We start from the raw sequence: 12,453 nt of genomic DNA on the forward strand, positions 1-12,453 counted from the left end.
AAACTAACAGACCACATGGACAATGACTGGAAGTGTGTAAATATCATATCTTATGTATCTTAAACACAATGTAAATAATATTAGGTTTGAGCATTGCATGGCATTGTATGATGTAGTTTATCCCATGATTTGGGGCATTAAGTATTTCTTAAGCATGAGAAGAGTATAAGGTTTGACGATGCCTTCCCAAAGTGTTGGCTCAATGTGTTGACACACTTTCCAAATAAGCAATGTGGGTAAAGTTGAGAAAAGCATTTGTTATTAGTCAAGTGATGCCTATAGATAGATGAGGTTGACTTGGATCTCTTTGTCACATATTGTCATCATGTTCTTTCATGCTTTTCTTTATTACACTGGCATGTCTCTTGGAACAGACTAGAAGCAAAAATAGGGCAGGCACTGTCTTGTTCAAATTTGCCATATCCATGGTTGAGTGTTTCCCATTCAGGTCTATCAGAATATGGAAGTGCAAAAGCTGATTGATATGAAACCTAGATCCAGGACCGCTCTTCATGGAACATAGGCTAATTAGATGAAAATACACTGACACAACTTCTGAGATGACCAACCCTTCTGGTACATGGGATGTCTTGTCTTTGTTGACATAGTTCATAACACCATTCCTCTGTTACAGTGGTAAATCTGAGGCTTTATGTGAATTTATGACACTGGCAGGATGGAATTAGATGTGGTAGACATTAGGGACAAGTCCCCAAAGCAAGGCCAAAACACTAGGAATCTCATTAAGAGTCTAAGCAACCCTAATGTCCTGCCAGAGTTTGAGATCCACACCTTTACCATCAAGCATGGATATTCTCTCTCAAAATTATATGTTGAAAGCTTTATTCTGAATGTGATGGTATCAGGAGATGGGACATTTGGGTTGTGATCAGATTGCCACAATCTCAAGAGGATGGAGTGCTCCTGATAAAATCAGTGCCTTTACAGAAAGAGGCCAGAAAACACCATCATTTCTGTTTGTTCTTTCTCTTTCTCTCTTCTTCTAGCCCCTCCCTACTAGCCACATCCCCTCAACATTACAGGACATGGAAAGAGGGAAGATTTACAACAGCCACATGGAAAGCCCTCACTAAAAATGCAACCTCTCTGCCATTCTGGACTTAGACTTCTGATTTCATGAACTGCGGAAAAGAAACACTTGGCTGCTAAAATCACCCAGTGACCTGAGGTGACTATTATGACAAAAGGTATGGTCTTCCTCCCTCCTCACCTGTCAGAGAAAAATCATGCCTTGCAAGGACTAGGCTAGAATGACACAGAAAGTGACAGTTATTTAGAAAGTGCCCCAGGGGAAGGACTTCTAGTCTGGACCCGAACAATTGGGCTTTGGTTGTGTTGCAAGGAATATTTGATTAGAACCTCTCCCTTTCTCATTCTCTCTCTCCCTCCTTTCCCTTTCCCTCTCCCTCCTTCCCGCCCTCCCCCTTCTCTCACATAGGACTGTATATTTTAGGTAAGTGCTCACTGAAGTACACTTTGAGCCTCAGTACCACTTGTTTCCCAAGTGAAGAAATGGAAGAGTTTCTGACGCTGAATATTTCTCTAAGTTCTGTACTTACTTGGAGACCAAAATCTCAAAATGCATGTCTTTAAAGAGTTTTCTTCCCCTAGAAACTTGATCTGCATTTGAAATTACAAATAGCCTCAAGTGGCAACAAAGCACTCATAATCTATGAAAGACAGGGAAAGGAGAAAGAAAAACAGTAGTTACCATAACTGGCATCTGGCTGGATACAGTTATAGCTAGTAAAAGGGTATGGCTCTGCTAAGCACGTGTGTCCATACACTCCCAAATTGAGTTCTCATTAGATAGTTGCACTGGATTTGATATGGAAATTGACCCCTGTGTGACATCTATTCGACCCAATGAAGAGAAATACTTGTTCAATGCATAATCCTGAAACACTCGTGCAAGTGGCCTAATTATGCTCAGCAGCAATGACTCCAGGGAAACACTTCCCAGCAGGGATATTGGGGCTATATTTAATGGGAGCACTTTGGGATGAATAGTTATTCACTGGCCCTTTTTGGATAATGGGACTTATTTTATGCAACTCCTGTGAGAGTCACACAGCTCAACACTGAACACATGAACAGCCTTTGTTCATATCCCTTTATCAAACATAGACAAAGGCTGATTGATTCATAGTAGGCTCTTAATATTCAGTCTTGAATGACTTAAAAGAAATTTAAAAATTAACTACAACTATTAGTATTTTCTTGACATACTTCATCAAAAAATGGTCCTTAGGAAACAAAAAAATGAATGTATAACTATGATGTTCTCCTACTAAAAGTCCTTTGATGATGTTCCATAGCCGGCAGTATAAAGTAGAAAATGCTCGGTATAGTATAGGAGCATATGCATGGTCTGGCCTAGACCCCATCTTGGATCCCATCTCTCATCACACTGACAAGGGATGACCTTGTCATTAATTACAGTTCAAGTGGCAAACCTTAGTGTGTGCCTTCTAGTCTTTGATCAAACTGCTTCCCTTTGTATGGAACGTCATCTTCCTATTTGGTCCTGACATACCAAGATTTAGCTTCATGATGTCTTTTTTTAACCTATCCATGGAAAACTAGCCATTCTGCATCCCTCTGCACTTCTCATGGGTTTCACTTATGGTGCTCCCATCATTCTATAGCACGAAACGGCCAGCCATCTTCTACTAACGTGAAAATCACCACCTAGAAATGTGGTCCTAAGTTGGCTTTACAGGCCTGGCATCTGCCGCAAGACCTGGGTCATTGCACATGCCCACCAGTGACAGTTTGAATAAACACGTTGATGTCTCTTTACATTTGTACATCCTGAGCATCAGGAATGCACTGTAGAGCACTGCTTTTTCAAACAGGGAAAGTAGTAGGGCGTTTTTTTTTTTTTTTTTTTTTTTTTAAATGAGAAACCTCACGAATATGCTAATCTTATAGAAAAATATGACTTACAGGCATGAAAGTCTATCAGATAATTAGATGGGAAGAAAGTTACCCCAAATAATAACAGTGAAGAAAGCACATAAAGCAAACACTTGGGGTGATGGTTCCAGGCAAAGCTGATCTTCAGGACTGGTCAATGTTTTATCAGTGAGATGGTAATTCACTAAATATTAATTATTTGAATAGAATTTTAAAACCAAAAGGAGGCTTCATTTATGTTTTGTGCTGTCCTTTCAATTGAGTGTAGCTTAGTTTCTGCACCTATCTTTATCATTACTGAGGAACATTTCCTGAGCACTCACTGTGTGACTCGTGATTTTAGTAACACACAAAATTAAAATATTGGCCTCTCATGTCTCATTTTTCCTTTCATTCAGTAGTTATTTCCTTTAGTAGTTATTTTCATATTAGGTATTTAATGAAAGCTGGCAATAAGAATGTGTTTTATTTTGCTATAATTAGAAGACTCAGTTATGTATGCCCTCATGTAATAGGTCACAAAATGTAAGACTTCATGCCTTAACCTTGAACCACAGGCCCAGATGCTGCAGCTATGTTACAGGAAGCACTGTACTGACTGAATGTGGTATGTCGAGGATTAAATACTTCTATAGCCATTTCTTTTTCATTTCCACATGTTCCTATTCTTTCTCCTCTGACTGACAAGTGTCTGCTCTCAGCAAGGTTTGGGGTGAGACGAGGTTCCCGCCTGCCACACATCACTCTTGGTAAAGAAGATAGGAGAACACAAAGGCAATGGTCAACTTCATTCCCATCCATCATATCTATGCTATGAACTAAAAGCATACTCTGCAAATGCCCTTTGGATTTCTATGAAGCTAGACATTATTTTATGTCCAAGAAATGGAAAGGGGTATATGAAAGCCAACATGTATTTTCTTGCTAATTGGTGACATCAAACAATTTATTTTTTAAAAAGAATTATTTATTTATTATTATGTATACAATGCTCTGCCTGAATGTACACCTGCACACCAGAAGAGGGCACCAGATCTCATTATAGGTAGCTGTAAGCCACCATGTGGTTGCTGGGGTTTGAACTCAGGACCTCTGGAGGAGCAGTCAGTGCTCTTAACCTCTGAGCCATCTCTTCAGTCCCTTCATCAAACAATTTAAAGAAACATTCTGGACTTAACCTCATCTATAAAACCTGAAGTAATATTGTTGGCATAAAGTCATTGTGTAATTCAAATGTAATTTCTGTATGCCCCATATTGATTGCCAGCTTTGTTCTGAGAGTCTCTCAATGTTGCATAAACTCTGCCACCCAGCTTTTCCCTTATATGCCAATAAAGCAGCTTACAGCCAATCTGTGAGCAGGGGAGAGAACAGGGCTGGACTTTCTGACAGGTAGGAGAGGAGGAGTTAGGAGAAGAAGCAGAGGATTCAGCCACAGGAAGAGGTGCAGGAGAGATAAAGACTCAGCTGGAGCAAAGAAAGATTGAGAAAACAAGTAACTTGAGGATTTTGGCAAAGATGGAAACAGGATAACATAGAGGGTTAAGAACAGACTTAAACTGCTCAAGATTGTGTTGTAAAGCCTTATAAACAAATATAAAAGAGTCTCAATTGTTTGTGTGATAGCCAGGCTAAAAGAGAAACTAAGAGAAACAAACACAGTTTTCTAAAAATTATCTTAACATAATATTTCTGCCTAAAACAGTCAGTAAAATTTAAGAAACCACACGACCACTAACTGATAACTAAGCTGTGACAATGACAGTAAATTTGAACATAGGGGTTTGGCAACCTCCTCTTTTGACAGTTTTCTTATCTCTCCAGCTGACTTTCTTTATGATATTCTAGGAGAGTCACCCTCACCTCACAATCCTTGTCCCTGATGTCCCTCAAAAAAGCCCTGACACAGGAATTCATGGCAAGCTATCTGTCATCCAAGTGTCAGCCCAAACGCCCTTGCTTTTAGTGGGTGTGTCTGACAGAATCTAGTCCCCGTTTACTGATAGTTTTATTTTGTCTGTCTTATGTTCTCACTCCTCATATTATAAACATATTGTCCCCTCTCTTTCTCCATCTCTCCATTCTGCCCCCACTTCAGAAACTAGAAATACTAATGTCTATAATACATTCAATACCATCTACGAGAATAATCCATAGATTTAAATGCCTCTGTATGGAGATATCTTCCCTCATGATGGACTTGTACAAATCGTCTCATCTGGTCTCAACAGTACAGACTGTGTCCCTCTTATCTTCCCCAAAGCTTATTTGACCCAGCTACGATCCACAACACTCAATCTTCAGCAGAACTTGATGGAGAAATATTTTTGGCAAAGATGGCAAGGAAATATGAAGACATGAACCCCACATGGAGAAGTGGCACATACATGTCACTGTTCTGTCTTGCAGCAGTGAGTTTCACTCAAGACAGTGAAGGGGAGAGGTCTGGCATATGAACTGGGGAGAAGGAGGAATGAAGGCTCTTTGGCTCTTTTCTCTGCCTTTGGCTAGAAACAAACAAACAAACAAACAAAAAGTAGCTGAGCAATGGAGGGCCTCAAAACACTAGATTACTCTCACTACTATAGGACTGCGAAGAGAATTACACAAGATTAAAATGGTAAAGGAAAGAAACCAGACAGGAACCTTAGTGATCAGACCAATATTCATAGTGGATTCCCCTGTCTCCTGGCAACAAAGGCCATGTCCCTGCTGTTCCTTTGCAGTAGTTACATTCATTTTCTTCTCCTGGCTCCCTCCCTCTCTCCCTTTCTTTCTCGCTCCCTTTCTCTTGTTTCTTCCATCTTTCCCAGCCTCCAGTTCCCAATTCCTTTTCTCCTTCCCAATTCTTATCAAGCAATCCATATATACATGCTGGGAAATGAAAAACTGGTTGCTATGGAATGATATTGAATACAACTCTGAGGGAGGGAATGTGTTTGCAGTTTTTATTAAGCAGCAGCATGCACTAAAGAAGATGATTTATGGTAATGAATCATATTAATCAACTAAATTAATATATCATTTCAATGATTCATAGAGTAACAATAACAAATATGAAATCGGACTTAAAAAATATCCTAGCCAGGTATAGACATCCAGACATAAATTAAAGATCAATTTGTAATCTACTCACACATTAAAATCAAGGACATTATTTCATCATTTCTTATCGAATATGCAAAAATGCAGTCATTCCTGCAGAGATTCTTTCACTCTTAAAAGTGCTGCTTATAGTTCATAGAGCAAACAAAATGAAACACATACATATTTTTTTTCATGTTCTAACAGTTAGAGTACAAAAGACCATATTTCAAGTGTAAAAACAGGGGTAAGTATTAGCACCATACTTTTGAGAGCAGGCTTGCCCAATGTGGCAGCGATTAGTCAAATGTATTTGTTCAAATACAAAGGTAAATTTTATTAAAATTATGAATAATTAAAAGCCCTCAGTCACACTGTCTACTTTTCTAGCTCTTGATAGCCAGGTGAGGCTATGGACCCTCTTGGACCTCTTGGCTATTTCTGTCATTGTGGAGAGCTCTACTGAAACCTCTTGTATGGCAACAATTTAAACTGGATAAAGATGGGCTACTGGCACCGTGGAGTTTCTCTAGTTGTTTCCTGTTTTTCGGTATTTTTAGACCTATTGGTGTAATTATTTGATGATGTCTTTCCCCAAATGGATTACGAATTACTAAGAGAAACAACTCCTCTTACGATCTAAGAAGCTGAATGGTCATTCTCGCCACTCTTTCCTCTGCCCATGGAGAACCCAGAAACCACTCACACCATGACATATGTGGAGCCTTTTGCCTAGATGAGCAAATGAACCCTATGACCATCAGCCTGAAGAAACTGTGAAATTAATTGCGTTGACATCCACTTGGGCAGAAAACAGTTAACCCAGCGTGACAGGGTGGTGATGGTGACTGAAAACTCAGAGGCCCTCGAGAAAGTTGTTTTCATCTCATTATGTCTGCTTTGATAATTATAACCGACTCATCAGCCCGGAGTCGAACACCACGAATAATCACTTTCCTGCATATTTTCGAAGGAGGAAGCATAATAAGGTAAAATTTACAGACTAATTTATGACATTTGTGAATCTATTTTCAGGAAATGAAAAACTCTTGATTCAGGAGGGAAACTGGAGTGGTCTCTTTTAAGTAGTATTTCTCTCTCTTAAAGAGAAGAACTGTGCTTGAAGTTATGAAGAAAAAAAAATCCGCTTTCTTACATAGAAGGAACAAACACGATTAATACTTGTTTAGACCTACCAGAGCGTTTCTATCGTGATGCTTGAATTAGTTTTTTTTTAATTTTAGTTTTCTTTAATTTCAGGAACATCTTAATATAAGGGAGCAAAATCATCTAGTGGGTTAAAAAAAATAACGCAGCTAGGAAGACACTAGCAGAAAGATTACATAAGGAAAAGAAAATCACAAACTTGAACATGAGTATATGTGTAGCGAAATCACCAAGGGAGGACATTTCTCCTGTGTAAATACATACTCATCGACTGCAAATAGATGACAAGGTGCTAGGCATGTTTCTCGGTCTCATCTCCCTGAGAGTCTGTCCTCAGTAAGTCATGTTAGCTACCACTGAGTCACTCCACTAATCACAAAATTCAGTGAACAATAACAGAAATAAAGCCACCAAACCTCTTCCAAACACAATACAAAATTAATCAAATAAATGAAAACCCTCTAATAAAGCCATCTGGCTCGATTCTATATTAGGTCATAGCAGCTATAAATGTCACTAAAATAAGATTATGAACAACATAGTAACTGCTCCTAACTACAGTGGTTTACAAGACATCAGGGCCGGCAAACTCCATCTCCTGCCATTCTTTCCCTAGTAGACCCTGATCTGTAGAAAATAAGCAACTTCCATGAGTGTTAACAATTGCATTATGTAGCAGAAATGGCACTTGAGAGCCCGCTGGTTTATTTTTGACTGTGAAATATTAGGCTGTAGGTGGTTTTGTAAAAACTCAATTAATATGCCCATCTGTAAACATTTGTTTGTAAACTTCCCAATTAAGAAACATTGCTCCACCCTTCCTTCCGTGCCCTTAAAAATTTGCAGCCCTAATAGGATAACAAAATGCTAAAAGCAAGAAACAAGCAAGCAAACAAACAAATAACAACAAAGCCACTGGAGTCCTACAATTGACCGAGTTCCTCTCTGAACATGCCACTCAAGTCAGGTACAAAGATCCAAGCATCTTGGTCTCACTGGCTTGGGGCTTCTTTTGAAATGTTTGTTTCCATGTTTATTATGTCAACTATTTGTTCATTTTGTAGCTCAGTAAAATGCCTGAAAATTTTTCATGGGATGTGAAACAAAATCCTCTCATCTTTGAAGCTTTTCCTGGAGAGCACAGTTGCGCAGGCAAAGTTCAAAATAACTCCCTGCTGTAAGAACTTTTGAGACAGCCTGGGATGTGCTTAACCTGCAATGTGACTGACGCTTGTCTACCTTAATTTCCTGTTTGAGAGAAATGCTTTTTCCCCCCTTTGCTTTACCTCGCTAACTGCCAACATTTATATACATTACACGTCACCTTCAATGTTGAGATATTCTGACAATCATACCTTCAGCTCTAAGTTAAGATGATAGTGACTCTAGGAAAGAGAAGAGCTGCTTCTAGGAAGAGTTTGCTTAGACACACGTCCCAATCCACACTAGAGCTGCGAGTTTCCATAAATATATAACTTACAGGAGGCTTTTCAAATTAGAATGCAAGCTTACACCATCCAATAAAGCACAAGTCATATCCTGCCCCTGTAGACATCATTTGCTATCTTTATTTACCCATGCTGGCAAGAATGTAGTGAGGGTATTCTTTCCAGCCTTTTTACTTACCAAAATTCAAGTTGCTTTTAAAATATCATCGTCCCTCTTGAGATTTCAGGAGAGCTGGGGATCACCATGGCAATAAGAAAATGGTGCCAACATCATCTTGGCATCAACGTGCCACACATCTCGGGAGACCTTTGCATGGGAGAGAAGTGAACCCATAGAAAAAGAAGGCATGCTCCCTTAAATCCTTAATTTTGGGAAGAAAATGATAAATTTCATGTTACAGAAGGTAAATAAGAAAATGTTGCAACCATATGCCTCCCTCTAATATACACAATTAAAATGCAATATCAATCTGCTCTCCTGGTATGTAAAGTAAAAATGGAAAGTTAACAGACAGTGGCCCACATATGATGCCCATGTGCCAGCTTTCCTTCACTCCATCATGCCTCACCAATTTTTCATGAACCAATCTCTCTCAACTCACGGAATGTGGGTGTAATCCCGCTGTCTTCCCTTGATTCATGGGTTTGTTCCTTTACTCTTTCTGTCAACATTTCCTGTCTACCCCAACATGTTAGGCAGGAAAAAAAAGTGAATTATGCAGAATGATATAGATGCAACAGAGAAGGAGAAGTGTGTGTGTGTGTGTGTGTGTGTGTGTGTGTGTGTGTGTGTGTATAAAATTCCAAAGAAATAAAATCTGAAACATGATATTTCAGATTGGGGTCACATAACCTGTACTGTAGAAATATCCAAGAGTAATACTGACTTTAAAAACAGTGATGTAATGGTATAAACTCACTTTTAATTGGGCACTAGCCCAAAAGGCATGTCCCACAAAAGTATTTACTTACCAATAGATTAGGACAGATTTGAGGACATCCTACTGAGACTCTAGGTAAGATAAATATAGGAGATGGGGAAATAGAAGGACCCAGAGGGTCCTAGAAACCTACAAGAACATCGTGACAGGTGGATTGGGGCCCAGGGGCATCTGCTCAAACTATTGCACTATCCAAGGACAATACAAGTTGTAAACTACCCAGTGAAAAGGACATTCTCCACAGTTATGTGGAGAGTGGGAACTGACTCTGACATGAACTCTGGTGTCCCATATTTGACCACCTCCCCTTGGTGGGAGACCTGATGGCACTGAAAGGAAGACTAATCAGGCTACCAAGATGAGACTTGATAGCCTATGACCATATAGTGGGGGAGGTAGTGCCCCTTGGTCTTAGACCTAGGGGAGGGGAATAGGGTGAAAGCAGGAGGGAGGGAGGAAGGGGAGGATACAAGTGATGGGATAACAATTGAGTTGTAATCTGAATAAATTAATAAAATTGAAATAAAAAATAAAAACAAAGGTGTAGCAGTCTGGTTTAAAGTAAAACTAGAATAGATATAAATCAATATCTCACATAATAGGTTGACTATTATGCATTTATTACATTAGGTAAATAAAACATAAAAACATACTATTAAATATGTAATCTAAAGGTGTACACTTATATGCACTGTGATACTACTATTTCCAACTATCCCCACTGCGTTCTTCTTTGCTTCTTCCTCTATATAGGGCTTTTAAAAAATCTTCTTGGTATAATGGAATCAGTCCCAGTAGCCAAGGATGGTACTAGGTGGTCATCTGGTACCCTAGAGGCACTTGTTCCACTCTCAGTATCTCAGCTATAAGACACCTTCACACCTTCAAAGGAGAACGGGATGAAACCTGGAGGGCCCTGTCTGTGAGCTTTCTCCTTATTTGTAAGTTAGATTTGCCAATGTTTTGAGAGGACCTTGAGATGTGGCCTAAAGGCCTCTGGTTATAGCAACACTTTGTGCCTTCTGTAGGTGAACTGCTGGCTAGAGTAAATCTCAGAATCCATCTTTAAAGCCTAATGCAAAAGACCTGATGGCAGAAGAGAGATTTCTACATGTTTCCTGCCATGAATACAGAAAAGGCAGAGATCGAAGGGGTAGCCAAAGCTGAACAGTGGTCGTGCACACCTTTAGTTCCAGCACCCGGGAGGCAGAGGTACACGGATCTTTGAGTTTGAGGCCAGCCTGGGCTGTAGAGCATGTTCCAGGACAGCTAGGACCACACAGAAAAACCCTATCTTGAAACACTGTCCCCTCCCCACAAAACAAAAGAGAAGGCATAGTAAAGATCAGTTCAAGGAACTCGGCAGGAACAAGTTCAAGAGAGTATTACATCTTACAACCACGCTGTGCTAGTACAGTCCTTAGAAGAAGCTAGGCAGTGAAGAGGAGGAATGGAAGTCCAAGTCAAGTGTTCCACCTGTGACTGTGGGGTGCCATAGACACTCAGGGTCCCTGCTTCCTAAACTCGACAATAAAGAGAATTTTAACTTTTTGGAGTAGTTGTGGTTCAATTAAGTGAATGATGTTAAATGTTTCGTGCAAAGTTAGCACAAGATCAGTGTTGCTATCGCTCTATCATTCTCAATAGCTCTCAAGTCTTCTAGCCCATAACTTGACATCACAAAGAAGAATGAAAGTAAGAGCAGAGAACGCTGGTCAGTGGAGTAATAAGACACCTGTGCCAAAGGGGGACGACTAGCCAAAAGTGAAGTGGGCTGGGCTGCTTCTATTAGCAGTATTCTTAGTAGGTTTGAACATTGTACCAACCGCCCTCCTGAGTTCTAGTAACCCGTACACCTACCAGCTGCAGGGGAGTTTTTCCTTCCTTTATTTTGTGGCGAGTGAGTGAAGGGAGACACGGGGAATTAAGTTAACCACCAGTCTGTTCATGCTGAGAATTTAAACAAGTGCCTATTTGTATATTACAAACATGAAGTGCAAACACTCCTACCTACCCCGGATCTCAAGTTCAATGTCAAAACCAGCCGTTAGTTATATGTCATGTTTCCATTTAAGAGGCTTCCCTCTTTAGATACAAATAAGTCTGAAACTGCTAAAGGAATACTAAATAACGACAGACTCCAACTGCTCCTCTCTTTGTTCTCCTTCGTGAGGACAGCAGTGCAAGGGATATTTCACAAGTGCTGGAGGGCCAGTGGTCCTTTTTTATGAGAAACTAATTTGTTTGGAAATTAACCTTTTGTTTCAGGATATGTCTATCTGCTGTGGATCTTGGTGATATATTTCATGTCAAAATTCTCAATCATGCTACAAAAGCCAACATGTTTCATGTTCCCCCTGGTCTCAATTTACTTAGTAAATAGGTTTTATTTTCTGGGCCTCAGTTTTCCATATTTCAAAAGTCAGCTTTAGGCTAGATATTTCTTGGCACCTTAGATTTCTTTTGATTCCAAGTGACTAACATGGATGAAATGTAATTTCATTCTTACAGCAATTTGATTGAGTTTTACTAATTTCTCCTTTGATAACTTCTGCTCCTGATAGCTTTTCTCTACTCCCCTTTATGGGTAAGGGAAAGGATGTCATATGACACAGTGGCTGCCCAGGTAAAGGAAGACTGATCTGATAATTAGCTGATCTGATTACCTCGTCCCTGGAATTGATGCTCTCCAAATGAAAGATGCAGAAAAAAATCCTTCTCAATTTTGTCCTGTTCCCTCCTGGCAGTTTCAAATGAGCAATTTTAGTTTCTGGCCATTCCAAGATCTGGAACCATTTTATTTTCATTTGAGCTGGGGTCAGAACAAACATAACACATTTCAACCTGCCAGAGACAATCACCCTCTCTTTTCC

The 12,453-nt window shown here is 39.7% G+C and overlaps 1 protein-coding gene across 10 annotated transcripts in view; it reads right to left on the reverse strand.

The window, feature by feature from the left end:
• The window catches only part of Tenm2 (teneurin transmembrane protein 2), a 1,156,123-nt gene that overhangs the window by 643,417 nt on the left and 500,253 nt on the right, over positions 1–12,453 (reverse strand). The window contains exon 1 of one of the 10 annotated variants that reach the window (XM_051167375.1): positions 8,547–9,335. The exons of the other annotated variants lie outside the window; for them this stretch is intronic. The gene's annotated coding sequence lies outside the window, so the exon portion shown is untranslated. Of the gene's footprint in view, positions 1–8,546; positions 9,336–12,453 lie in introns of those variants that run through there. 10 annotated transcript variants of the gene reach the window in all.

Source organism: Acomys russatus, chromosome 25, assembly GCF_903995435.1.
Source record: "Acomys russatus chromosome 25, mAcoRus1.1, whole genome shotgun sequence".
NCBI classification, from domain to species: Eukaryota; Metazoa; Chordata; class Mammalia; order Rodentia; family Muridae; genus Acomys; species Acomys russatus.